Source organism: Parasteatoda tepidariorum, chromosome 3, assembly GCF_982258835.1.
Source record: "Parasteatoda tepidariorum strain Cologne lab strain chromosome 3, Ptep-v5.0, whole genome shotgun sequence".
Classification (NCBI taxonomy): domain Eukaryota; kingdom Metazoa; phylum Arthropoda; class Arachnida; order Araneae; family Theridiidae; genus Parasteatoda; species Parasteatoda tepidariorum.
Window position 1 is genome coordinate 20310712 of NC_141757.1, and position 21579 is coordinate 20332290.

Below are 21579 nucleotides of genomic sequence, written 5' to 3' on the forward strand. Positions count from 1 at the left end.
ACCTCTCATTGAAAGATAAAAATAAAATGTTTTTATAATAATGCAGATTTAAAAACTTATTGTCAAATTCGAAAAAAACTTCTTCCGTCGAGCCGGAGTCGAACCAGCGACCAATGGATTTCTACTAGATCACTTCTACGGTCCACCGCTCTGCCAACTGAGCTATCGACGGATGCTACAACGTTCGATCAAAACATTCATACGATCCTTACATTTTCGAGAAGAGATTATATTGTTTTGTTCTATAATTGACACAATTTCTATTAAAAAACTTCTCAACAATTCCTGAAATACCATAAAACTTCTTCAAACCTCTCATTGAAAGATAAAAATAAAATGTTTTTATAATAATGCAGATTTAAAAACTTATTGTCAAATTCGAAAAAAACTTCTTCCGTCGAGCCGGAGTCGAACCAGCGACCTATGGATTTCTACGAGATCACTTCTACGGTCCACCGCTCTGCCAACTGAGCTATCGACGGATGCTACAACGTTCGATCAAAACATTCATACGATCCTTTCATTTTCGAAAAAAGATTATATTCTTTTGTTCTATAATTGACACAATTTCTATTAAAAACTTCTCAACAATTCCTGAAATACCATAGAACTTCTTCAAACCTCTCATTGAAAGATAAAAATAAAATGTTTTTAAAATAATGCAGATTTAAAATCTTATTGTCAAGTTCAAAAAAAACTTATTCCGTCGAGCCGGAGTCGAACCAGCGACCTATGGATTTCTACGAGATCGCTTCTACAGTCCACCGCTCTGCCAACTGAGCTATCGACGGATGCTACAACGTTCGATCAAAACATTCATACGATCCTTACATTTTCGAGAAGAGATTATATTGTTTTGTTCTATAATTGACACAATTTCTATTAAAAACTTCTCAACAATTCCTGAAATACCATAGAACTTCTTCAAACCTCTCATTGAAAGATAAAAATAAAATGTTTTTAAAATAATGCAGATTTAAAAACTTATTGTCAAATTCGAAAAAAACTTCTTCCGTCGAGCCGGAGTCGAACCAGCGAAATATGGATTTCTACGAGATCACTTCTACAGTCCACCGCTCTGCCAACTGAGCTATCGACAGATGCTACAACGTTCGATCAAAACATTCATAAGATCCTTTCATTTTCGAGAAGAGATTATATTGTTTTGTTCTATAATTGACACAATTTCTATTAAAAACTTCTCAACAATTCCTGAAATACCATAGAACTTCTTCAAACCTCTCATTGAAAGATAAAAATAAAATGTTTTTAAAATAATGCAGATTTAAAATCTTATTGTCAAGTTCAAAAAAAACTTATTCCGTCGAGCCGGAGTCGAACCAGCGACCTATGGATTTCTACGAGATCACTTCTACAGTCCACCGCTCTGCCAACTGAGCTATCGACGGATGCTGCAACGTTCGATCAAAACATTCATAAGATCCTTACATTTTCGAGAAGAGATTATATTGTTTTGTTCTATAATTGACAAAATTTCTATTAAAAAACTTCTCAACAATTCCTGAAATACCATAAAACTTCTTCAAACCTCTCATTGAAAGATAAAAATAAAATGTTTTTATAATAATGCAGATTTAAAAACTTATTGTCAAATTCGAAAAAAACTTCTTCCGTCTAGCCGGAGTCGAACCAGCGACCTATGGATTTCTACGAGATCGCTTCTACAGTCCACCACTCTGCCAACTGAGCTATCGACGGATGCTACAACGTTCGATCAAAACATTCATACGATCCTTACATTTTCGAGAAGAGATTATATTGTTTTGTTCTATAATTGACACAATTTCTATTAAAAAATTTCTCAACAATTCCTGAAATACCATAGAACTTCTTCAAACCTCTCATTGAAAGATAAAAATAAAATGTTTTTAAAATAATGCAGATTTAAAATCTTATTGTCAAGTTAAAAAAAAAACTTATTCCGTCGAGCCGGAGTCGAACCAGCGACCTATGGATTTCTACGAGATCACTTACACAGTCCACCGCTCTGCCAACTGAGCTATCGACGGATGCTACAACGTTCGATCAAAACATTCATACGATCCTTACATTTTCGAGAAGAGATTATATTGTTTTGTTCTATAATTGACACTATTTCTATTAAAAAACTTCTCAACAATTCCTGAAATACCATAAAACTTCTTCAAACCTCTCATTGAAAGATAAAAATAAAATGTTTTTATAATAATGCAGATTTAAAAACTTATTGTCAAATTCGAAAAAAACTTCTTCCGTCGAGCCGGAGTCGAACCAGCGACCTATGGATTTCTACGAGATCACTTCTACAGTTCACCGCTCTGCCAACTGAGCTATCGACGGATGCTACAACGTTCGATCAAAACATTCATACGATCCTTTCATTTTCGAAAAAAGATTATATTCTTTTGTTCTATAATTGACACAATTTCTATTAAAAACTTCTCAACAATTCCTGAAATACCATAGAACTTCTTCAAACCTCTCATTGAAAGATAAAAATAAAATGTTTTTAAAATAATGCAGATTTAAAATCTTATTGTCAAGTTCAAAAAAAACTTATTCCGTCGAGCCGGAGTCGAACCAGCGACCTATGGATTTCTACGAGATCGCTTCTACAGTCCACCGCTCTGCCAACTGAGCTATCGACGGATGCTACAACGTTCGATCAAAACATTCATACGATCCTTACATTTTCGAGAAGAGATTATATTGTTTTGTTCTATAATTGACACAATTTCTATTAAAAACTTCTCAACAATTCCTGAAATACCATAGAACTTCTTCAAACCTCTCATTGAAAGATAAAAATAAAATGTTTTTAAAATAATGCAGATTTAAAAACTTATTGTCAAATTCGAAAAAAACTTCTTCCGTCGAGCCGGAGTCGAACCAGCGAAATATGGATTTCTACGAGATCACTTCTACAGTCCACCGCTCTGCCAACTGAGCTATCGACAGATGCTACAACGTTCGATCAAAACATTCATAAGATCCTTTCATTTTCGAGAAGAGATTATATTGTTTTGTTCTATAATTGACACAATTTCTATTAAAAACTTCTCAACAATTCCTGAAATACCATAGAACTTCTTCAAACCTCTCATTGAAAGATAAAAATAAAATGTTTTTAAAATAATGCAGATTTAAAATCTTATTGTCAAGTTCAAAAAAAACTTATTCCGTCGAGCCGGAGTCGAACCAGCGACCTATGGATTTCTACGAGATCACTTCTACAGTCCACCGCTCTGCCAACTGAGCTATCGACGGATGCTACAACGTTCGATCAAAACATTCATAAGATCCTTTCATTTTCGAGAAGAGATTATATTGTTTTGTTCTATAATTGGCACAATTTCTATTAAAAACTTCTCAACAATTCCTGAAATACCATAAAACTTCTTCAAACCTCTCATTGAAAGATAAAAATAAAATGTTTTTATAATAATGCAGATTTAAAATCTAATTGTCAAATTCGAAAAAAACTTCTTCCGTCGAGCAGGAGTCGAACCAGCGACCTATGGATTTCTACGAGATCGCTTCTACAGTCCACCGCTCTGCCAACTGAGCAATCGACGGATGCTGCAACGTTCGATCAAAACATTCATACGATCCTTCCATTTTCGAGAAGAGATTATATTGTTTTGTTCTATAATTGACACAATTTCTATTAAAAAACTTCTCAACAATTCCTGAAATATCATTGAACTTCTTCAAACCTCTCATTGAAAGATAAAAATAAAATGTTTTTAAAATAATGCAGATTTAAAATCTTATTGTCAAGCTCAAAAAAACCTTATTCCGTCGAGCCGGAGTCGAACCAGCGACCTATGGATTTCTACAAGATCACTTCTACAGTCCACCGCTCTGCCAACTGAGCTATCGACGGATGCTACAACGTTCGATCAAAACATTCATACGATCCTTACATTTTCGAGAAGAGATTATATTGTTTTGTTCTATAATTGACACAATTTCTATTAAAAAACTTCTCAAGAATTCCTGAAATACCATAAAACTTCTTCAAACCTCTCATTGAAAGATAATCATAAAATGTTTTTAAAATAATGTAGATTTAAAAACTTATTGTCAAATTCGAAAAAAACTTCTTCCGTCGAGCCGGAGTCGAACCAGCGACCTATGGATTTCTACGAGATCACTTCTACAGTCCACCGCTCTGCCAACTGAGCTATCGACGGATGCTACAAGGTTCGATCAAAACATTCATACGAACCTTTCATTTTCGAGAAGAGATTATATTGTTTTGTTCTATAATTGACACAATTTCTATTAAAAACTTCTCAACAATTCCTGAAATACCATAGAACTTCTTCAAATCTCTCATTGACAGATAAAAATAAAATGTTTTTAAAATAATGCAGATTTAAAATCTTATTGTCAAGTTAAAAAAAAAACTTATTCCGTCGAGCCGGAGTCGAACCAGCGACCTATGGATTTCTACGAGATCACTTCTACAGTCCACCGCTCTGCCAACTGAGCCATCGACGGATGCTACAACGTTCGATCAAAACATTCATACGATCCTTACATTTTCGAGAAGAGATTATATTGTTTTGTTCTATAATTGACACAATTTCTATTAAAAAATTTCTCAACAATTCCTGAAATACCATAGAACTTCTTCAAACCTCTCATTGAAAGATAAAAATAAAATGTTTTTAAAATAATGCAGATTTAAAAACTTATTGTCAAATTCGAAAAAAGCTTCTTCCGTCGAGCCGGAGTCGAACCAGCGACCTATGGATTTCTACGAGATCACTTCTACAGTCCACCGCTCTGCCAACGGAGCTATCGACGGATGCTACAACGTTCGATCAAAACATTCATACGATCCTTACATTTTCGAGAAGAGATTATATTGTTTTGTTCTATAATTGACACAATTTCTATTAAAAAACTTCTCAACAATTCCTGAAATACCATAAAACTTCTTCAAACCTCTCATTGAAAGATAAAAATAAAATGTTTTTATAATAATGCAGATTTAAAAACTTATTGTCAAATTCGAAAAAAACTTCTTCCGTCTAGCCGGAGTCGAACCAGCGACCTATGGATTTCTACGAGATCGCTTCTACAGTCCACCACTCTGCCAACTGAGCTATCGACGGATGCTACAACGTTCGATCAAAACATTCATACGATCCTTACATTTTCGAGAAGAGATTATATTGTTTTGTTCTATAATTGACACAATTTCTATTAAAAAATTTCTCAACAATTCCTGAAATACCATAGAACTTCTTCAAACCTCTCATTGAAAGATAAAAATAAAATGTTTTTAAAATAATGCAGATTTAAAAACTTATTGTCAAATTCGAAAAAAGCTTCTTCCGTCGAGCCGGAGTCGAATCAGCGACCTATGGATTTCTACGAGATCACTTCTACAGTCCACCGCTCTGCCAACTGAGCTATCGACGGATGCTACAACGTTCGATCAAAACATTCATACGATCCTTACATTTTCGAGAAGAGATTATATTGTTTTGTTCTATAATTGACACAATTTCTATTAAAAAACTTCTCAACAATTCCTGAAATACCATAAAACTTCTTCAAACCTCTCATTGAAAGATAATCATAAAATGTTTTTAAAATAATGCAGATTTAAAAACTTATTGTCAAATTCGAAAAAAACTTCTTCCGTCGAGCCGGAGTCGAACCAGCGACCTATGGATTTCTACGAGATCACTTCTACAGTCCACCGCTCTGCCAACTGAGCTATCGACGGATGCTACAACGTTCGATCAAAACATTCATACGAACCTTTCATTTTCGAGAAGAGATTATATTGTTTTGTTCTATAATTGACACAATTTCTATTAAAAACTTCTCAACAATTCCTGAAATACCATAGAACTTCTTCAAACCTCTCATTGAAAGATAAAAATAAAATGTTTTTAAAATAATGCAGATTTAAAATCTTATTGTCAAGTTAAAAAAAAAACTTATTCCGTCGAGCCGGAGTCGAACCAGCGACCTATGGATTTCTACGAGATCACTTCTACAGTCCACCGCTCTGCCAACTGAGCTATCGACGGAAGCTACAACGTTCGATCAAAACATTCATACGATCCTTACATTTTCGAGAAGAGATTATATTGTTTTGTTCTATAATTGACACAATTTCTATTAAAAAACTTCTCAACAATTCCTGAAATACCATAAAACTTCTTCAAACCTCTCATTGAAAGATAAAAATAAAATGTTTTTATAATAATGCAGATTTAAAAACTTATTGTCAAATTCGAAAAAAACTTCTTCCGTCGAGCCGGAGTCGAACCAGCGACCTATGGATTTCTGCGAGATCACTTCTACAGTCCACCGCTCTGCCAACTGAGCTATCGACGGATGCTACAACGTTCGATCAAAACATTCATACGATCCTTTCATTTTCGAGAAAAGATTATATTGTTTTGTTCTATAATTGACACAATTTCTATTAAAAACTTCTCAACAATTCCTGAAATACCATAGAACTTCTTCAAACCTCTCATTGAAAGAAAAAAATAAAATGTTCTTAAAATAATGCAGATTTAAAATCTTATTGTCAAGTTAAAAAAAAAACTTATTCCGTCCAGCCGGAGTCGAACCAGCGACCTATGGATTTCTACGAGATCACTTCTACAGTCCACCGCTCTGCCAACTGAGCTATCGACGGATGCTACAACGTTCGATCAAAACATTCATACGATCCTTACATTTTCGAGAAGAGATTATATTGTTTTGTTCTATAATTGACACAATTTCTATTAAAAAACTTCTCAACAATTCCTGAAATACCATAAAACTTCTTCAAACCTCTCATTGAAAGATAAAATTAAAATGTTTTTATAATAATGCAGATTTAAAAACTTATTGTCAAATTCGAAAAAAACTTATTCCGTCTAGCCGGAGTCGAACCAGCGACCTATGGATTTCTACGAGATCGCTTCTACAGTCCACCACTCTGCCAACTGAGCTATCGACGGATGCTACAACGTTCGATCAAAACATTCATACGATCCTTACATTTTCGAGAAGAGATTATATTGTTTTGTTCTATAATTGACACAATTTCTATTAAAAAATTTCTCAACAATTCCTGAAATACCATAGAACTTCTTCAAACCTCTCATTGAAAGATAAAAATAAAATGTTTTTAAAATAATGCAGATTTAAAAACTTATTGTCAAATTCGAAAAAAGCTTCTTCCGTCGAGCCGGAGTCGAACCAGCGACCTATGGATTTCTACGAGATCACTTCTACAGTCCACCGCTCTGCCAACTGAGCTATCGACGGATGCTACAACGTTCGATCAAAACATTCATACAAATCCTTACATTTTCGAGAAGAGATTATATTGTTTTGTTCTATAATTGACACAATTTCTATTAAAAAACTTCTCAACAATTCCTGAAATACCATAAAACTTCTTCAAACCTCTCATTGAAAGATAATCATAAAATGTTTTTAAAATAATGCAGATTTAAAAACTTATTGTCAAATTCGAAAAAAACTTATTCCGTCGAGCCGGAGTCGAACCAGCGACCTATGGATTTCTACGAGATCACTTCTACAGTCCACCGCTCTGCCAACTGAGCCATCGACGGATGCTACAACGTTCGATCAAAACATCCATACGATCCTTACATTTTCGAGAAGAGATTATATTGTTTTGTTCTATAATTGACACAATTTCTATTAAAAAACTTCTCAACAATTCCTGAAATACCATAAAACTTCTTCAAACCTCTCATTGAAAGATAAAAATAAAATGTTTTTATAATAATGCAGATTTAAAAACTTATTGTCAAATTCGAAAAAAACTTCTTCCGTCGAACCGGAGTCGAACCAGCGACCTATGGATTTCTACGAGATCGCTTCTACAGTCCACCGCTCTGCCAACTGAGCTATCGACGGATGCTACAACGTTCGATCAAAACATTCATACGATCGTTACATTTTCGAGAAGAGATTATATTGTTTTGTTCTATAATTGACACAATTTCTATTAAAAAATTTCTCAACAATTCCTGAAATACCATAGAACTTCTTCAAACCTCTCATTGAAAGATAAAAATAAAATGTTTTTATAATAATGCAGATTTAAAAACTTATTGTCAAATTCGAAAAAAGCTTCTTCCGTCGAGCCGGAGTCGAACCAGCGACCTATGGATTTCTACGAGATCACTTCTACAGTCCACCGCTCTGCCAACTGAGCTATCGACGGATGCTACAACGTTCGATCAAAACATTCATACGATCCTTACATTTTCGAGAAGAGATTATATTGTTTTGTTCTATAATTGACACAATTTCTATTAAAAAATTTCTCAACAATTCCTGAAATACCATAGAACTTCTTCAAACCTCTCATTGAAAGATAAAAATAAAATGTTTTTAAAATAATGCAGATTTAAAAACTTATTGTCAAGTTGAAAAAAACTTCTTCCGTCGAGCCGGAGTCGAACCAGCGACCTATGGATTTCTACGAGATCGTTTCTACAGTCCACCGCTCTGCCAACTGAGCTATCGACGGATGCTGCAACGTTCGATCAAAACATTCATACGATCCTTACATTTTCGAGAAGGGATTATATTGTTTTGTTCTATAATTGACACAATTTTTATTAAAAAATTTCTCAACAATTCCTGAAATACCATAGAACTTCTTCAAACCTCTCATTGAAAGATAAAAATAAAATGTTTTTAAAATAATGCAGATTTAAAATCTTATTGTCAAGTTGAAAAAAACTTCTTCCGTCGAGCCGGAGTCGAACCAGCGACCTTTGGATTTCTACGAGATCGCTTCTACAGTCCACCGCTCTGCCAACTGAGCTATCGACGGATGCTACAACGTTCGATCAAAACATTCATACCATCCTTACATTTTCGAGAAGAGATTATATTGTTTTGTTCTATAATTGACACAATTTCTATTAAAAACTTCTCAACAATTCCTGAAATACCATAGAACTTCTTCAAACCTCTCATTGAAAGATAAAAATAAAATGTTTTTAAAATAATGCAGATTTAAAAACTTATTGTCAAATTCGAAAAAAACTTCTTCCGTCGAGCCGGAGTCGAACCAGCGACCTATGGATTTCTACGAGATCACTTCTACAGTCCACCGCTCTGCCAACTGAGCCATCGACGGATACTACAACGTTCGATCAAAACATTCATACGATCCTTACATTTTCGAGAAGAGATTATATTTTGTTCTATAATTGACACAATTTCTATTAAAAAACTTCTCAACAATTCCTGAAATACCATAAAACTTCTTCAAACCTCTCATTGAAAGATAAAAATAAAATGTTTTTATAATAATGCAGATTTAAAAACTTATTGTCAAATTCGAAAAAAACTTCTTCCGTCTAGCCGGAGTCGAACCAGCGACCTATGGATTTCTACGGGATCACTTCTACAGTCCACCGCTCTGCCAACTGAGCTATCGACGGATGCTACAACGTTCGATCAAAACATTCATACGATCCTTTCATTTTCGAGAAAAGATTATATTGTTTTGTTCTATAATTGACACAATTTCTATTAAAAACTTCTCAACAATTCCTGAAATACCATAGAACTTCTTCAAACCTCTCATTGAAAGATAAAAATAAAATGTTTTTAAAATAATGCAGATTTAAAAACTTATTGTCAAATTCGAAAAAAACTTATTCCGTCGAGCCGGAGTCGAACCAGCGACCTATGGATTTCTACGAGATCGCTTCTACAGTCCACCGCTCTGCCAACTGAGCTATCGACGGATGCTACAGCATTCGATCAAAACATTCATACGATCCTTACATTTTCGAGAAGAGATTATATTGTTTTGTTCTATAATTGACACAATTTCTATTAAAAAACTTCTCAAGAATTCCTGAAATACCATAAAACTTCTTCAAACCTCTCATTGAAAGATAATCATAAAATGTTTTTAAAATAATGCAGATTTAAAAACTTATTGTCAAATTCGAAAAAAACTTCTTCCGTCGAGCCGGAGTCGAACCAGCGACCTATGGATTTCTCCGAGATCACTTCTACAGTCCACCGCTCTGCCAACTGAGCTATCGACGGATGCTACAACGTTCGATCAAAACATTCATACGAACCTTTCATTTTCGAGAAGAGATTATATTGTTTTGTTCTATAATTGACACAATTTCTATTAAAAACTTCTCAACAATTCCTGAAATACCATAGAACTTCTTCAAACCTCTCATTGAAAGATAAAAATAAAATGTTTTTAAAATAATGCAGATTTAAAATCTTATTGTCAAGTTGAAAAAAACTTCTTCCGTCGAGCCGGAGTCGAACCAGCGACCTTTGGATTTCTACGAGATCGCTTCTACAGTCCACCGCTCTGCCAACTGAGCTATCGACGGATGCTACAACGTTCGATCAAAACATTCATACCATCCTTACATTTTCGAGAAGAGATTATATTGTTTTGTTCTATAATTGACACAATTTCTATTAAAAACTTCTCAACAATTCCTGAAATACCATAGAACTTCTTCAAACCTCTCATTGAAAGATAAAAATAAAATGTTTTTAAAATAATGCAGATTTAAAAACTTATTGTCAAATTCGAAAAAAACTTCTTCCGTCGAGCCGGAGTCGAACCAGCGACCTATGGATTTCTACGAGATCACTTCTACAGTCCACCGCTCTGCCAACTGAGCCATCGACGGATACTACAACGTTCGATCAAAACATTCATACGATCCTTACATTTTCGAGAAGAGATTATATTGTTTTGTTCTATAATTGACACAATTTCTATTAAAAAACTTCTCAACAATTCCTGAAATACCATAAAACTTCTTCAAACCTCTCATTGAAAGATAAAAATAAAATGTTTTTATAATAATGCAGATTTAAAAACTTATTGTCAAATTCGAAAAAAACTTCTTCCGTCTAGCCGAGTCGAACCAGCGACCTATGGATTTCTACGGGATCACTTCTACAGTCCACCGCTCTGCCAACTGAGCTATCGACGGATGCTACAACGTTCGATCAAAACATTCATACGATCCTTTCATTTTCGAGAAAAGATTATATTGTTTTGTTCTATAATTGACACAATTTCTATTAAAAACTTCTCAACAATTCCTGAAATACCATAGAACTTCTTCAAACCTCTCATTGAAAGATAAAAATAAAATGTTTTTAAAATAATGCAGATTTAAAAACTTATTGTCAAATTCGAAAAAAACTTATTCCGTCGAGCCGGAGTCGAACCAGCGACCTATGGATTTCTACGAGATCGCTTCTACAGTCCACCGCTCTGCCAACTGAGCTATCGACGGATGCTACAGCATTCGATCAAAACATTCATACGATCCTTACATTTTCGAGAAGAGATTATATTGTTTTGTTCTATAATTGACACAATTTCTATTAAAAAACTTCTCAAGAATTCCTGAAATACCATAAAACTTCTTCAAACCTCTCATTGAAAGATAATCATAAAATGTTTTTAAAATAATGCAGATTTAAAAACTTATTGTCAAATTCGAAAAAAACTTCTTCCGTCGAGCCGGAGTCGAACCAGCGACCTATGGATTTCTCCGAGATCACTTCTACAGTCCACCGCTCTGCCAACTGAGCTATCGACGGATGCTACAACGTTCGATCAAAACATTCATACGAACCTTTCATTTTCGAGAAGAGATTATATTGTTTTGTTCTATAATTGACACAATTTCTATTAAAAACTTCTCAACAATTCCGGAAATACCATAGAACTTCTTCAAACCTCTCATTGAAAGATAAAAATAAAATGTTTTTAAAATAATGCAGATTTAAAATCTTATTGTCAAGTTAAAAAAAAAACTTATTCCGTCGAGCCGGAGTCGAACCAGCGACCTATGGATTTCTACGAGATCACTTCTACAGTCCACCGCTCTGCCAACTGAGCTATCGACGGATGCTACAACGTTCGATCAAAACATTCATACGATCCTTACATTTTCGAGAAGATATTATATTGTTTTGTTCTATAATTGACACAATTTCTATTAAAAAACTTCTCAACAATTCCTGAAATACCATAAAACTTCTTCAAACCTCTCATTGAAAGATAAAAATAAAATGTTTTTATAATAATGCAGATTTAAAAACTTATTGTCAAATTCGAAAAAAACTTCTTCCGTCGAGCCGGAGTCGAACCAGCGACCTATGGATTTCTACGAGATCGCTTCTACAGTCCACCGCTCTGCCAACTGAGCTATCGACGGATGCTACAACGTTCGATCAAAACATTCATACGATCGTTACATTTTCGAGAAGAGATTATATTGTTTTGTTCTATAATTGACACAATTTCTATTAAAAAATTTCTCAACAATTCCTGAAATACCATAGAACTTCTTCAAACCTCTCATTGAAAGATAAAAATAAAATGTTTTTAAAATAATGCAGATTTAAAAACTTATTGTCAAATTCGAAAAAAGCTTCTTCCGTCGAGCCGGAGTCGAACCAGCGACCTATGGATTTCTACGAGATCACTTCTACAGTCCACCGCTCTGCCAACTGAGCTATCGACGGATGCTACAACGTTCGATCAAAACATTCATACGATCCTTACATTTTCGAGAAGAGATTATATTGTTTTGTTCTATAATTGACACAATTTCTATTAAAAAATTTCTCAACAATTCCTGAAATACCATAGAACTTCTTCAAACCTCTCATTGAAAGATAAAAATAAAATGTTTTTAAAATAATGCAGATTTAAAAACTTATTGTCAAGTTGAAAAAAACTTCTTCCGTCGAGCCGGAGTCGAACCAGCGACCTATGGATTTCTACGAGATCGCTTCTACAGTCCACCGCTCTGCCAACTGAGCTATCGACGGATGCTACAACGTTCGATCAAAACATTCATACGATCCTTACATTTTCGAGAAGAGATTATATTGTTTTGTTCTATAATTGACACAATTTCTATTAAAAAACTTCTCAACAATTCCTGAAATACCATAAAACTTCTTCAAACCTCTCATTGAAAGATAAAAATAAAATGTTTTTATAATAATACAGATTTAAAAACTTATTGTCAAATTCGAAAAAAACTTCTTCCGTCGAGCCGGAGTCGAACTAGCGACCTATGGATTTCTACGAGATCACTTCTACAGTCCACCGCTCTGCCAACTGAGCTATCGACGGATGCTACAACGTTCGATCAAAACATTCATACGATCCTTTCATTTTCGAGAAAAGATTATATTGTTTTGTTCTATAATTGACACAATTTCTATTAAAAACTTCTCAACAATTCCTGAAATAACATAGAACTTCTTCAAACCTCTCATTGAAAGATAAAAATAAAATGTTTTTAAAATAATGCAGATTTAAAAACTTATTGTCAAATTCGAAAAAAACTTCTTCCGTCGAGCCGGAGTCGAACCAGCGACCTATGGATTTCTACGAGATCGCTTCTACAGTCCACCGCTCTGCCAACTGAGCTATCGACGGATGCTACAACGTTCGATCAAAACATTCATACGATCGTTACATTTTCGAGAAGAGATTATATTGTTTTGTTCTATAATTGACACAATTTCTATTAAAAAATTTCTCAACAATTCCTGAAATACCATAGAACTTCTTCAAACCTCTCATTGAAAGATAAAAATAAAATGTTTTTAAAATAATGCAGATTTAAAAACTTATTGTCAAATTCGAAAAAAGCTTCTTCCGTCGAGCCGGAGTCGAACCAGCGACCTATGGATTTCTACGAGATCACTTCTACAGTCCACCGCTCTGCCAACTGAGCTATCGACGGATGCTACAACGTTCGATCAAAACATTCATACGATCCTTACATTTTCGAGAAGAGATTATATTGTTTTGTTCTATAATTGACACAATTTCTATTAAAAAATTTCTCAACAATTCCTGAAATACCATAGAACTTCTTCAAACCTCTCATTGAAAGATAAAAATAAAATGTTTTTAAAATAATGCAGATTTAAAAACTTATTGTCAAGTTGAAAAAAACTTCTTCCGTCGAGCCGGAGTCGAACCAGCGACCTATGGATTTCTACGAGATCGCTTCTACAGTCCACCGCTCTGCCAACTGAGCTATCGACGGATGCTACAACGTTCGATCAAAACATTCATACGATCCTTACATTTTCGAGAAGAGATTATATTGTTTTGTTCTATAATTGACACAATTTCTATTAAAAAACTTCTCAACAATTCCTGAAATACCATAAAACTTCTTCAAACCTCTCATTGAAAGATAAAAATAAAATGTTTTTATAATAACGCAGATTTAAAAACTTATTGTCAAATTTGAAAAAAACTTCTTCCGTCGAGCCGGAGTCGAACTAGCGACCTATGGATTTCTACGTGATCACTTCTACAGTCCACCGCTCTGCCAACTGAGCTATCGACGGATGCTACAACGTTCGATCAAAACATTCATACGATCCTTTCATTTTCGAGAAAAGATTATATTGTTTTGTTCTATAATTGACACAATTTCTATTAAAAACTTCTCAACAATTCCTGAAATACCATAGAACTTCTTCAAACCTCTCATTGAAAGATAAAAATAAAATGTTTTTAAAATAATGCAGATTTAAAAACTTATTGTCAAATTCGAAAAAAACTTATTCCGTCGAGCCGGAGTCGAACCAGCGACCTATGGATTTCTACGAGATCGCTTCTACAGTCCACCGCTCTGCCAACTGAGCTATCGACGGATGCTACAGCATTCGATCAAAACATTCATACGATCCTTACATTTTCGAGAAGAGATTATATTGTTTTGTTCTATAATTGACACAATTTCTATTAAAAAACTTCTCAAGAATTCCTGAAATACCATAAAACTTCTTCAAACCTCTCATTGAAAGATAATCATAAAATGTTTTTAAAATAATGCAGATTTAAAAACTTATTGTCAAATTCGAAAAAAACTTCTTCCGTCGAGCCGGAGTCGAACCAGCGACCTATGGATTTCTACGAGATCACTTCTACAGTCCACCGCTCTGCCAACTGAGCTATCGACGGATGCTACAACGTTCGATCAAAACATTCATACGAACCTTTCATTTTCGAGAAGAGATTATATTGTTTTGTTCTATAATTGACACAATTTCTATTAAAAACTTCTCAACAATTCCTGAAATACCATAGAACTTCTTCAAACCTCTCATTGAAAGATAAAAATAAAATGTTTTTAAAATAATGCAGATTTAAAATCTTATTGTCAAGTTAAAAAAAAAACTTATTCCGTCGAGCCGGAGTCGAACCAGCGACCTATGGATTTCTACGAGATCACTTCTACAGTCCACCGCTCTGCCAACTGAGCTATCGACGGATGCTACAACGTTCGATCAAAACCTTCATACGATCCTTACATTTTCGAGAAGAGATTATATTGTTTTGTTCTATAATTGACACAATTTCTATTAAAAAACTTCTCAACAATTCCTGAAATACCATAAAACTTCTTCAAACCTCTCATTGAAAGATAAAAATAAAATGTTTTTATAATAATGCAGATTTAAAAACTTATTGTCAAATTCGAAAAAAACTTCTTCCGTCGAGCCGGAGACGAACCAGCGACCTATGGATTTCTACGAGATCGCTTCTACAGTCCACCGCTCTGCCAACTGAGCTATCGACGGATGCTACAACGTTCGATCAAAACATTCATACGATCGTTACATTTTCGAGAAGAGATTATATTGTTTTGTTCTATAATTGACACAATTTCTATTAAAAAATTTCTCAACAATTCCTGAAATACCATAGAACTTCTTCAAACCTCTCATTGAAAGATAAAAATAAAATGTTTTTAAAATAATGCAGATTTAAAAGCTTATTGTCAAATTCGAAAAAAGCTTCTTCCGTCGAGCCGGAGTCGAACCAGCGACCTATGGATTTCTACGAGATCACTTCTACAGTCCACCGCTCTGCCAACTGAGCTATCGACGGATGCTACAACGTTCGATCAAAACATTCATACGATCCTTACATTTTCGAGAAGAGATTATATTGTTTTGTTCTATAATTGACACAATTTCTATTAAAAAATTTCTCAACAATTCCTGAAATACCATAGAACTTCTTCAAACCTCTCATTGAAAGATAAAAATAAAATGTTTTTAAAATAATGCAGATTTAAAAACTTATTGTCAAGTTGAAAAAAACTTCTTCCGTCGAGCCGGAGTCGAACCAGCGACCTATGGATTTCTACGAGATCGCTTCTACAGTCCACCGCTCTGCCAACTGAGCTATCGACGGATGCTGCAACGTTCGATCAAAACATTCATACGATCCTTACATTTTCGAGAAGGGATTATATTGTTTAGTTCTATAATTGACACAATTTTTATTAAAAAATTTCTCAACAATTCCTGAAATACCATAGAACTTCTTCAAACCTCTCATTGAAAGATAAAAATAAAATGTTTTTAAAATAATGCAGATTTAAAATCTTATTGTCAAGTTGAAAAAAACTTCTTCCGTCGAGCCGGAGTCGAACCAGCGACCTATGGATTTCTACGAGATCGCTTCTACAGTCCACCGCTCTGCCAACTGAGCTATCGACGGATGCTACAACGTTCGATCAAAACATTCATACGATCCTTACATTTTCGAGAAGAGATTATATTGTTTTGTTCTATAATTGACACAATTTCTATTAAAAACTTCTCAACAATTCCTGAAATACCATAGAACTTCTTCAAACCTCTCATTGAAAGATAAAAATAAAATGTTTTTAAAATAATGCAGATTTAAAAACTTATTGTCAAATTCAAAAAAAACTTCTTCCGTCGAGCCGGAGTCGAACCAGCGACCTATGGATTTCTACGAGATCACTTCTACAGTCCACCGCTCTGCCAACTGAGCTATCGACGGATGCTACAACGTTCGATCAAAACATTCATACGATCCTCACATTTTCGAGAAGAGATTATATTGTTTTGTTCTATAATTGACACAATTTCTATTAAAAAATTTCTCAACAATTCCTGAAATACCATAGAACTTCTTCAAACCTCTCATTGAAAGATAAAAATAAAATGTTTTTAAAATAATGCAGATTTAAAAACTTATTGTCAAGTTGAAAAAACTTCTTCCGTCGAGCCGGAGTCGAACCAGCGACCTATGGATTTCTACGAGATCGCTTCTACAGTCCACCGCTCTGCCAACTGAGCTACCGACGGATGCTGCAACGTTCGATCAAAACATTCATACGATCCTTACATTTTCGAGAAGAGATTATATTGTTTTGTTCTATAATTGACACAATTTCTATTAAAAACTTCTCAACAATTCCTGAAATACCATAGAACTTCTTCAAACCTCTCATTGAAAGATAAAAATAAAATGTTTTTAAAATAATGCAGATTTAAAAACTTATTGTCAAATTCGAAAAAAACTTCTTCCGTCGAGCCGGAGTCGAACCAGCGACCTATGGATTTCTACGAGATCACTTCTACAGTCCACCGCTCTGCCAACTGAGCCATCGACGGATACTACAACGTTCGATCAAAACATTCATACGATCCTTACATTTTCGAGAAGAGATTATATTGTTTTGTTCTATAATTGACACAATTTCTATTAAAAAACTTCACAATAATTCCTGAAATACCATAAAACTTCTTCAAACCTCTCATTGAAAGATAAAAATAAAATGTTTTTATAATAATGCAGATTTAAAAACTTATTGTCAAATTCGAAAAAAACTTCTTCCGTCTAGCCGGAGTCGAACCAGCGACCTATGGATTTCTACGAGATCACTTCTACAGTCCACCGCTCTGCCAACTGAGCTATCGACGGATGCTACAACGTTCGATCAAAACATTCATACGATCCTTACATTTTCGAGAAGAGATTATATTGTTTTGTTCTATAATTGACACAATTTCTATTAAAAAACTTCTCAACAATTCCTGAAATACCATAAAACTTCTTCAAACCTCACATTGAAAGATAAAAATAAAATTTTTTATAATAATGCAGATTTAAAAACTTATTGTCAAATTCGAAAAACTTCTTCCGTCGAGCCGGAGTCGAACCAGCGACCTATGGATTTCTACGAGATCACTTCTACAGTCCACCGCTCTGCCAACTGAGCTATCGACGGATGCTACAACGTTCGATCAAAACATTCATACGATCCTTTCATTTTCGAGAAAAGATTATATTGTTTTGTTCTATAATTGACACAATTTCTATTAAAAACTTCTCAACAATTCCTGAAATACCATAGAACTTCTTCAAACCTCTCATTGAAAGATAAAAATAAAATGTTTTTAAAATAATGCAGATTTAAAAACTTATTGTCAAATTCGAAAAAAACTTATTCCGTCGAGCCGGAGTCGAACCAGCGACCTATGGATTTCTACGAGATCGCTTCTACAGTCCACCGCTCTGCCAACTGAGCTATCGACGGATGCTACAGCATTCGATCAAAACATTCATACGATCCTTACATTTTCGAGAAGAGATTATATTGTTTTGTTCTATAATTGACACAATTTCTATTAAAAAACTTCTCAAGAATTCCTGAAATACCATAAAACTTCTTCAAACCTCTCATTGAAAGATAATCATAAAATGTTTTTAAAATAATGCAGATTTAAAAACTTATTGTCAAATTCGAAAAAAACTTCTTCCGTCGAGCCGGAGTCGAACCAGCGACCTATGGATTTCTCCGAGATCACTTCTACAGTCCACCGCTCTGCCAACTGAGCTATCGACGGATGCTACAACGTTCGATCAAAACATTCATACGATCCTTACATTTTCGAGAAGAGATTATATTGTTTTGTTCTATAATTGACACAATTTCTATTAAAAAACTTCTCAACAATTCCTGAAATACCATAAAACTTCTTCAAACCTCTCATTGAAAGATAAAAATAAAATGTTTTTATAATAATGCAGATTTAAAAACTTATTGTCAAATTCGAAAAAAACTTCTTCCGTCGAGCCGGAGTCGAACCAGCGACCTATGGATTTCTACGAGATCGCTTCTACAGTCCACCGCTCTGCCAACTGAGCTATCGACGGATGCTACAACGTTCGATCAAAACATTCATACGATCGTTACATTTTCGAGAAGAGATTATATTGTTTTGTTCTATAATTGACACAATTTCTATTAAAAAATTTCTCAACAATTCCTGAAATACCATAGAACTTCTTCAAACCTCTCATTGAAAGATAAAAATAAAATGTTTTTAAAATAATGCAGATTTAAAAACTTATTGTCAAATTCGAAAAAAGCTTCTTCCGTCGAGCCGGAGTCGAACCAGCGACCTATGGATTTCTACGAGATCACTTCTACAGTCCACCGCTCTGCCAACTGAGCTATCGACGGATGCTACAACGTTCGATCAAAACATTCATACGATCCTTACATTTTCGAGAAGAGATTATATTGTTTTGTTCTATAATTGACACAATTTCTATTAAAAAATTTTTCAACAATTCCTGAAATACCATAGAACTTCTTCAAACCTCTCATTGAAAGATAAAAATAAAATGTTTTTAAAATAATGCAGATTTAAAAACTTATTGTCAAGTTGAAAAAAACTTCTTCCGTCGAGCCGGAGTCGAACCAGCGACCTATGGATTTCTACGAGATCGCTTCTACAGTCCACCGCTCTGCCAACTGAGCTATCGACGGATGCTACAACGTTCGATCAAAACATTCATACGATCCTTACATTTTCGAGAAGAGATTATATTGTTTTGTTCTATAATTGACACAATTTCTATTAAAAAACTTCTCAACAATTCCTGAAATACCATAAAACTTCTTCAAACCTCTCATTGAAAGATAAAAATAAAATGTTTTTATAATAATGCAGATTTAAAAACTTATTGTCAAATTCGAAAAAAACTTCTTCCGTCGAGCCGGAGTCGAACCAGCGACCTATGGATTTCTACGAGATCACTTCTACAGTCCACCGCTCTGCCAACTGAGCTATCGACGGATGCTACAACGTTCGATCAAAACATTCATACGATCCTTTCATTTTCGAGAAAAGATTATATTGTTTTGTTCTATAATTGACACAATTTCTATTAAAAACTTCTCAACAATTCCTGAAATACCATAGAACTTCTTCAAACCTCTCATTGAAAGATAAAAATAAAATGTTTTTAAAATAATGCAGAGTTAAAAACTTATTGTCAAATTCGAAAAAAACTTATTCCGTCGAGCCGGAGTCGAACCAGCGACCTATGGATTTCTACGAGATCGCTTCTACAGTCCACCGCTCTGCCAACTGAGCTATCGACGGATGCTACAGCATTCGATCAAAACATTCATACGATCCTTACATTTTCGAGAAGAGATTATATTGTTTTGTTCTATAATTGACACAATTTCTATTAAAAAACTTCTCAAGAATTCCTGAAATACCATAAAACTTCTTCAAACCTCTCATTGAAAGATAATCATAAAATGTTTTTAAAATAATGCAGATTTAAAAACTTATTGTCAAATTCGAAAAAAACTTCTTCCGTCGAGCCGGAGTCGAACCAGCGACCTATGGATTTCTACGAGATCACTTCTACAGTCCACCGCTCTGCCAACTGAGCTATCGACGGATGCTACAACGTTCGATCAAAACATTCATACGAACCTTTCATTTTCGAGAAGAGATTATATTGTTTTGTTCTATAATTGACACAATTTCTATTAAAAACTTCTCAACAATTCCTGAAATACCATAGAACTTCTTCAAACCTCTCATTGAAAGATAAAAATAAAATGTTTTTAAAATAATGCAGATTTAAAATCTTATTGTCAAGTTAAAAAAAAAACTTATTCCGTCGAGCCGGAGTCGAACCAGCGACCTATGGATTTCTACGAGATCACTTCTACAGTCCACCGCTCTGCCAACTGAGCTATCGACGGATGCTACAACGTTCGATCAAAACATTCATACGATCCTTACATTTTCGAGAAGAGATTATATTGTTTTGTTCTATAATTGACACAATTTCTATTAAAAAACTTCTCAACAATTCCTGAAATACCATAAAACTTCTTCAAACCTCTCATTGAAAGATAAAAATAAAATGTTTTTATAATAATGCAGATTTAAAAACTTATTGTCAAATTCGAAAAAAACTTCTTCCGTCGAGCCGGAGTCGAACCAGCGACCTATGGATTTCTACGAGATCGCTTCTACAGTCCACCGCTCTGCCAACTGAGCTATCGACGGATGCTACAACGTTCGATCAAAACATTCATACGATCGTTACATTTTCGAGAAGAGATTATATTGTTTTGTTCTATAATTGACACAATTTCTATTAAAAAATTTCTCAACAATTCCTGAAATACCATAGAACTTCTTCAAACCTCTCATTGAAAGATAAAAATAAAATGTTTTTATAATAATGCAGATTTAAAAACTTATTGTCAAATTCGAAAAAAGCTTCTTCCGTCGAGCCGGAGTCGAACCAGCGACCTATGGATTTCTACGAGATCACTTCTACAGTCCACCGCTCTGCCAACTGAGCTATCGACGGATGCTACAACGTTCGATCAAAACATTCATACGATCCTTACATTTTCGAGA

The 21579-nt window shown here is 34.4% G+C and overlaps 48 non-coding genes across 48 annotated transcripts; all 48 read right to left on the reverse strand.

Moving 5' to 3' along the window:
- Window positions 1-702: 702 nt before the first annotated feature.
- On the reverse strand, window positions 703-791 carry TRNAY-GUA (transfer RNA tyrosine (anticodon GUA)). The gene is given in 2 exon segments: window positions 703-738; window positions 755-791. It is a non-coding gene; the product is annotated as a tRNA-Tyr (tRNA).
- A 529-nt stretch (window positions 792-1320) lies between these two features.
- On the reverse strand, window positions 1321-1409 carry TRNAY-GUA (transfer RNA tyrosine (anticodon GUA)). The gene is given in 2 exon segments: window positions 1321-1356; window positions 1373-1409. It is a non-coding gene; the product is annotated as a tRNA-Tyr (tRNA).
- Window positions 1410-1941: 532 nt separating this feature from the next.
- TRNAH-GUG (transfer RNA histidin (anticodon GUG)) lies at window positions 1942-2030 on the reverse strand. Its single transcript is given in 2 exon segments — window positions 1942-1977; window positions 1994-2030. It is a non-coding gene; the product is annotated as a tRNA-His (tRNA).
- A 530-nt stretch (window positions 2031-2560) lies between these two features.
- TRNAY-GUA (transfer RNA tyrosine (anticodon GUA)) lies at window positions 2561-2649 on the reverse strand. The gene is given in 2 exon segments: window positions 2561-2596; window positions 2613-2649. It is a non-coding gene; the product is annotated as a tRNA-Tyr (tRNA).
- Window positions 2650-3178: 529 nt separating this feature from the next.
- Window positions 3179-3267, reverse strand: TRNAY-GUA (transfer RNA tyrosine (anticodon GUA)). The gene is given in 2 exon segments: window positions 3179-3214; window positions 3231-3267. It is a non-coding gene; the product is annotated as a tRNA-Tyr (tRNA).
- Window positions 3268-3797: 530 nt separating this feature from the next.
- TRNAY-GUA (transfer RNA tyrosine (anticodon GUA)) lies at window positions 3798-3886 on the reverse strand. Its single transcript is given in 2 exon segments — window positions 3798-3833; window positions 3850-3886. It is a non-coding gene; the product is annotated as a tRNA-Tyr (tRNA).
- A 221-nt stretch (window positions 3887-4107) lies between these two features.
- Window positions 4108-4196, reverse strand: TRNAY-GUA (transfer RNA tyrosine (anticodon GUA)). Its single transcript is given in 2 exon segments — window positions 4108-4143; window positions 4160-4196. It is a non-coding gene; the product is annotated as a tRNA-Tyr (tRNA).
- A 221-nt stretch (window positions 4197-4417) lies between these two features.
- Window positions 4418-4506, reverse strand: TRNAY-GUA (transfer RNA tyrosine (anticodon GUA)). Its single transcript is given in 2 exon segments — window positions 4418-4453; window positions 4470-4506. It is a non-coding gene; the product is annotated as a tRNA-Tyr (tRNA).
- A 1151-nt stretch (window positions 4507-5657) lies between these two features.
- TRNAY-GUA (transfer RNA tyrosine (anticodon GUA)) lies at window positions 5658-5746 on the reverse strand. Its single transcript is given in 2 exon segments — window positions 5658-5693; window positions 5710-5746. It is a non-coding gene; the product is annotated as a tRNA-Tyr (tRNA).
- Window positions 5747-5967: 221 nt separating this feature from the next.
- On the reverse strand, window positions 5968-6056 carry TRNAY-GUA (transfer RNA tyrosine (anticodon GUA)). Its single transcript is given in 2 exon segments — window positions 5968-6003; window positions 6020-6056. It is a non-coding gene; the product is annotated as a tRNA-Tyr (tRNA).
- Window positions 6057-6277: 221 nt separating this feature from the next.
- Window positions 6278-6366, reverse strand: TRNAY-GUA (transfer RNA tyrosine (anticodon GUA)). The gene is given in 2 exon segments: window positions 6278-6313; window positions 6330-6366. It is a non-coding gene; the product is annotated as a tRNA-Tyr (tRNA).
- An 841-nt stretch (window positions 6367-7207) lies between these two features.
- TRNAY-GUA (transfer RNA tyrosine (anticodon GUA)) lies at window positions 7208-7296 on the reverse strand. The gene is given in 2 exon segments: window positions 7208-7243; window positions 7260-7296. It is a non-coding gene; the product is annotated as a tRNA-Tyr (tRNA).
- A 222-nt stretch (window positions 7297-7518) lies between these two features.
- On the reverse strand, window positions 7519-7607 carry TRNAY-GUA (transfer RNA tyrosine (anticodon GUA)). The gene is given in 2 exon segments: window positions 7519-7554; window positions 7571-7607. It is a non-coding gene; the product is annotated as a tRNA-Tyr (tRNA).
- A 531-nt stretch (window positions 7608-8138) lies between these two features.
- Window positions 8139-8227, reverse strand: TRNAY-GUA (transfer RNA tyrosine (anticodon GUA)). Its single transcript is given in 2 exon segments — window positions 8139-8174; window positions 8191-8227. It is a non-coding gene; the product is annotated as a tRNA-Tyr (tRNA).
- A 220-nt stretch (window positions 8228-8447) lies between these two features.
- TRNAY-GUA (transfer RNA tyrosine (anticodon GUA)) lies at window positions 8448-8536 on the reverse strand. Its single transcript is given in 2 exon segments — window positions 8448-8483; window positions 8500-8536. It is a non-coding gene; the product is annotated as a tRNA-Tyr (tRNA).
- A 529-nt stretch (window positions 8537-9065) lies between these two features.
- On the reverse strand, window positions 9066-9154 carry TRNAY-GUA (transfer RNA tyrosine (anticodon GUA)). Its single transcript is given in 2 exon segments — window positions 9066-9101; window positions 9118-9154. It is a non-coding gene; the product is annotated as a tRNA-Tyr (tRNA).
- Window positions 9155-9681: 527 nt separating this feature from the next.
- On the reverse strand, window positions 9682-9770 carry TRNAY-GUA (transfer RNA tyrosine (anticodon GUA)). Its single transcript is given in 2 exon segments — window positions 9682-9717; window positions 9734-9770. It is a non-coding gene; the product is annotated as a tRNA-Tyr (tRNA).
- Window positions 9771-9991: 221 nt separating this feature from the next.
- TRNAY-GUA (transfer RNA tyrosine (anticodon GUA)) lies at window positions 9992-10080 on the reverse strand. The gene is given in 2 exon segments: window positions 9992-10027; window positions 10044-10080. It is a non-coding gene; the product is annotated as a tRNA-Tyr (tRNA).
- Window positions 10081-10608: 528 nt separating this feature from the next.
- Window positions 10609-10697, reverse strand: TRNAY-GUA (transfer RNA tyrosine (anticodon GUA)). Its single transcript is given in 2 exon segments — window positions 10609-10644; window positions 10661-10697. It is a non-coding gene; the product is annotated as a tRNA-Tyr (tRNA).
- A 529-nt stretch (window positions 10698-11226) lies between these two features.
- TRNAY-GUA (transfer RNA tyrosine (anticodon GUA)) lies at window positions 11227-11315 on the reverse strand. The gene is given in 2 exon segments: window positions 11227-11262; window positions 11279-11315. It is a non-coding gene; the product is annotated as a tRNA-Tyr (tRNA).
- Window positions 11316-11536: 221 nt separating this feature from the next.
- Window positions 11537-11625, reverse strand: TRNAY-GUA (transfer RNA tyrosine (anticodon GUA)). Its single transcript is given in 2 exon segments — window positions 11537-11572; window positions 11589-11625. It is a non-coding gene; the product is annotated as a tRNA-Tyr (tRNA).
- A 221-nt stretch (window positions 11626-11846) lies between these two features.
- Window positions 11847-11935, reverse strand: TRNAY-GUA (transfer RNA tyrosine (anticodon GUA)). The gene is given in 2 exon segments: window positions 11847-11882; window positions 11899-11935. It is a non-coding gene; the product is annotated as a tRNA-Tyr (tRNA).
- A 221-nt stretch (window positions 11936-12156) lies between these two features.
- Window positions 12157-12245, reverse strand: TRNAY-GUA (transfer RNA tyrosine (anticodon GUA)). Its single transcript is given in 2 exon segments — window positions 12157-12192; window positions 12209-12245. It is a non-coding gene; the product is annotated as a tRNA-Tyr (tRNA).
- A 221-nt stretch (window positions 12246-12466) lies between these two features.
- On the reverse strand, window positions 12467-12555 carry TRNAY-GUA (transfer RNA tyrosine (anticodon GUA)). Its single transcript is given in 2 exon segments — window positions 12467-12502; window positions 12519-12555. It is a non-coding gene; the product is annotated as a tRNA-Tyr (tRNA).
- Window positions 12556-12775: 220 nt separating this feature from the next.
- On the reverse strand, window positions 12776-12864 carry TRNAY-GUA (transfer RNA tyrosine (anticodon GUA)). Its single transcript is given in 2 exon segments — window positions 12776-12811; window positions 12828-12864. It is a non-coding gene; the product is annotated as a tRNA-Tyr (tRNA).
- A 530-nt stretch (window positions 12865-13394) lies between these two features.
- Window positions 13395-13483, reverse strand: TRNAY-GUA (transfer RNA tyrosine (anticodon GUA)). The gene is given in 2 exon segments: window positions 13395-13430; window positions 13447-13483. It is a non-coding gene; the product is annotated as a tRNA-Tyr (tRNA).
- A 221-nt stretch (window positions 13484-13704) lies between these two features.
- Window positions 13705-13793, reverse strand: TRNAY-GUA (transfer RNA tyrosine (anticodon GUA)). Its single transcript is given in 2 exon segments — window positions 13705-13740; window positions 13757-13793. It is a non-coding gene; the product is annotated as a tRNA-Tyr (tRNA).
- A 220-nt stretch (window positions 13794-14013) lies between these two features.
- On the reverse strand, window positions 14014-14102 carry TRNAY-GUA (transfer RNA tyrosine (anticodon GUA)). Its single transcript is given in 2 exon segments — window positions 14014-14049; window positions 14066-14102. It is a non-coding gene; the product is annotated as a tRNA-Tyr (tRNA).
- A 530-nt stretch (window positions 14103-14632) lies between these two features.
- On the reverse strand, window positions 14633-14721 carry TRNAY-GUA (transfer RNA tyrosine (anticodon GUA)). The gene is given in 2 exon segments: window positions 14633-14668; window positions 14685-14721. It is a non-coding gene; the product is annotated as a tRNA-Tyr (tRNA).
- Window positions 14722-14942: 221 nt separating this feature from the next.
- On the reverse strand, window positions 14943-15031 carry TRNAY-GUA (transfer RNA tyrosine (anticodon GUA)). Its single transcript is given in 2 exon segments — window positions 14943-14978; window positions 14995-15031. It is a non-coding gene; the product is annotated as a tRNA-Tyr (tRNA).
- Window positions 15032-15252: 221 nt separating this feature from the next.
- Window positions 15253-15341, reverse strand: TRNAY-GUA (transfer RNA tyrosine (anticodon GUA)). Its single transcript is given in 2 exon segments — window positions 15253-15288; window positions 15305-15341. It is a non-coding gene; the product is annotated as a tRNA-Tyr (tRNA).
- A 531-nt stretch (window positions 15342-15872) lies between these two features.
- On the reverse strand, window positions 15873-15961 carry TRNAY-GUA (transfer RNA tyrosine (anticodon GUA)). Its single transcript is given in 2 exon segments — window positions 15873-15908; window positions 15925-15961. It is a non-coding gene; the product is annotated as a tRNA-Tyr (tRNA).
- Window positions 15962-16181: 220 nt separating this feature from the next.
- On the reverse strand, window positions 16182-16270 carry TRNAY-GUA (transfer RNA tyrosine (anticodon GUA)). Its single transcript is given in 2 exon segments — window positions 16182-16217; window positions 16234-16270. It is a non-coding gene; the product is annotated as a tRNA-Tyr (tRNA).
- A 220-nt stretch (window positions 16271-16490) lies between these two features.
- On the reverse strand, window positions 16491-16579 carry TRNAY-GUA (transfer RNA tyrosine (anticodon GUA)). The gene is given in 2 exon segments: window positions 16491-16526; window positions 16543-16579. It is a non-coding gene; the product is annotated as a tRNA-Tyr (tRNA).
- A 220-nt stretch (window positions 16580-16799) lies between these two features.
- On the reverse strand, window positions 16800-16888 carry TRNAY-GUA (transfer RNA tyrosine (anticodon GUA)). Its single transcript is given in 2 exon segments — window positions 16800-16835; window positions 16852-16888. It is a non-coding gene; the product is annotated as a tRNA-Tyr (tRNA).
- A 528-nt stretch (window positions 16889-17416) lies between these two features.
- Window positions 17417-17505, reverse strand: TRNAY-GUA (transfer RNA tyrosine (anticodon GUA)). The gene is given in 2 exon segments: window positions 17417-17452; window positions 17469-17505. It is a non-coding gene; the product is annotated as a tRNA-Tyr (tRNA).
- A 528-nt stretch (window positions 17506-18033) lies between these two features.
- TRNAY-GUA (transfer RNA tyrosine (anticodon GUA)) lies at window positions 18034-18122 on the reverse strand. The gene is given in 2 exon segments: window positions 18034-18069; window positions 18086-18122. It is a non-coding gene; the product is annotated as a tRNA-Tyr (tRNA).
- A 220-nt stretch (window positions 18123-18342) lies between these two features.
- Window positions 18343-18431, reverse strand: TRNAY-GUA (transfer RNA tyrosine (anticodon GUA)). The gene is given in 2 exon segments: window positions 18343-18378; window positions 18395-18431. It is a non-coding gene; the product is annotated as a tRNA-Tyr (tRNA).
- Window positions 18432-18652: 221 nt separating this feature from the next.
- On the reverse strand, window positions 18653-18741 carry TRNAY-GUA (transfer RNA tyrosine (anticodon GUA)). The gene is given in 2 exon segments: window positions 18653-18688; window positions 18705-18741. It is a non-coding gene; the product is annotated as a tRNA-Tyr (tRNA).
- Window positions 18742-18962: 221 nt separating this feature from the next.
- TRNAY-GUA (transfer RNA tyrosine (anticodon GUA)) lies at window positions 18963-19051 on the reverse strand. The gene is given in 2 exon segments: window positions 18963-18998; window positions 19015-19051. It is a non-coding gene; the product is annotated as a tRNA-Tyr (tRNA).
- A 221-nt stretch (window positions 19052-19272) lies between these two features.
- On the reverse strand, window positions 19273-19361 carry TRNAY-GUA (transfer RNA tyrosine (anticodon GUA)). Its single transcript is given in 2 exon segments — window positions 19273-19308; window positions 19325-19361. It is a non-coding gene; the product is annotated as a tRNA-Tyr (tRNA).
- Window positions 19362-19581: 220 nt separating this feature from the next.
- Window positions 19582-19670, reverse strand: TRNAY-GUA (transfer RNA tyrosine (anticodon GUA)). Its single transcript is given in 2 exon segments — window positions 19582-19617; window positions 19634-19670. It is a non-coding gene; the product is annotated as a tRNA-Tyr (tRNA).
- Window positions 19671-19891: 221 nt separating this feature from the next.
- TRNAY-GUA (transfer RNA tyrosine (anticodon GUA)) lies at window positions 19892-19980 on the reverse strand. The gene is given in 2 exon segments: window positions 19892-19927; window positions 19944-19980. It is a non-coding gene; the product is annotated as a tRNA-Tyr (tRNA).
- A 220-nt stretch (window positions 19981-20200) lies between these two features.
- TRNAY-GUA (transfer RNA tyrosine (anticodon GUA)) lies at window positions 20201-20289 on the reverse strand. The gene is given in 2 exon segments: window positions 20201-20236; window positions 20253-20289. It is a non-coding gene; the product is annotated as a tRNA-Tyr (tRNA).
- A 221-nt stretch (window positions 20290-20510) lies between these two features.
- On the reverse strand, window positions 20511-20599 carry TRNAY-GUA (transfer RNA tyrosine (anticodon GUA)). The gene is given in 2 exon segments: window positions 20511-20546; window positions 20563-20599. It is a non-coding gene; the product is annotated as a tRNA-Tyr (tRNA).
- A 221-nt stretch (window positions 20600-20820) lies between these two features.
- TRNAY-GUA (transfer RNA tyrosine (anticodon GUA)) lies at window positions 20821-20909 on the reverse strand. The gene is given in 2 exon segments: window positions 20821-20856; window positions 20873-20909. It is a non-coding gene; the product is annotated as a tRNA-Tyr (tRNA).
- Window positions 20910-21130: 221 nt separating this feature from the next.
- On the reverse strand, window positions 21131-21219 carry TRNAY-GUA (transfer RNA tyrosine (anticodon GUA)). Its single transcript is given in 2 exon segments — window positions 21131-21166; window positions 21183-21219. It is a non-coding gene; the product is annotated as a tRNA-Tyr (tRNA).
- Window positions 21220-21440: 221 nt separating this feature from the next.
- Window positions 21441-21529, reverse strand: TRNAY-GUA (transfer RNA tyrosine (anticodon GUA)). Its single transcript is given in 2 exon segments — window positions 21441-21476; window positions 21493-21529. It is a non-coding gene; the product is annotated as a tRNA-Tyr (tRNA).
- Between the last annotated feature and the right edge of the window lie 50 nt (window positions 21530-21579).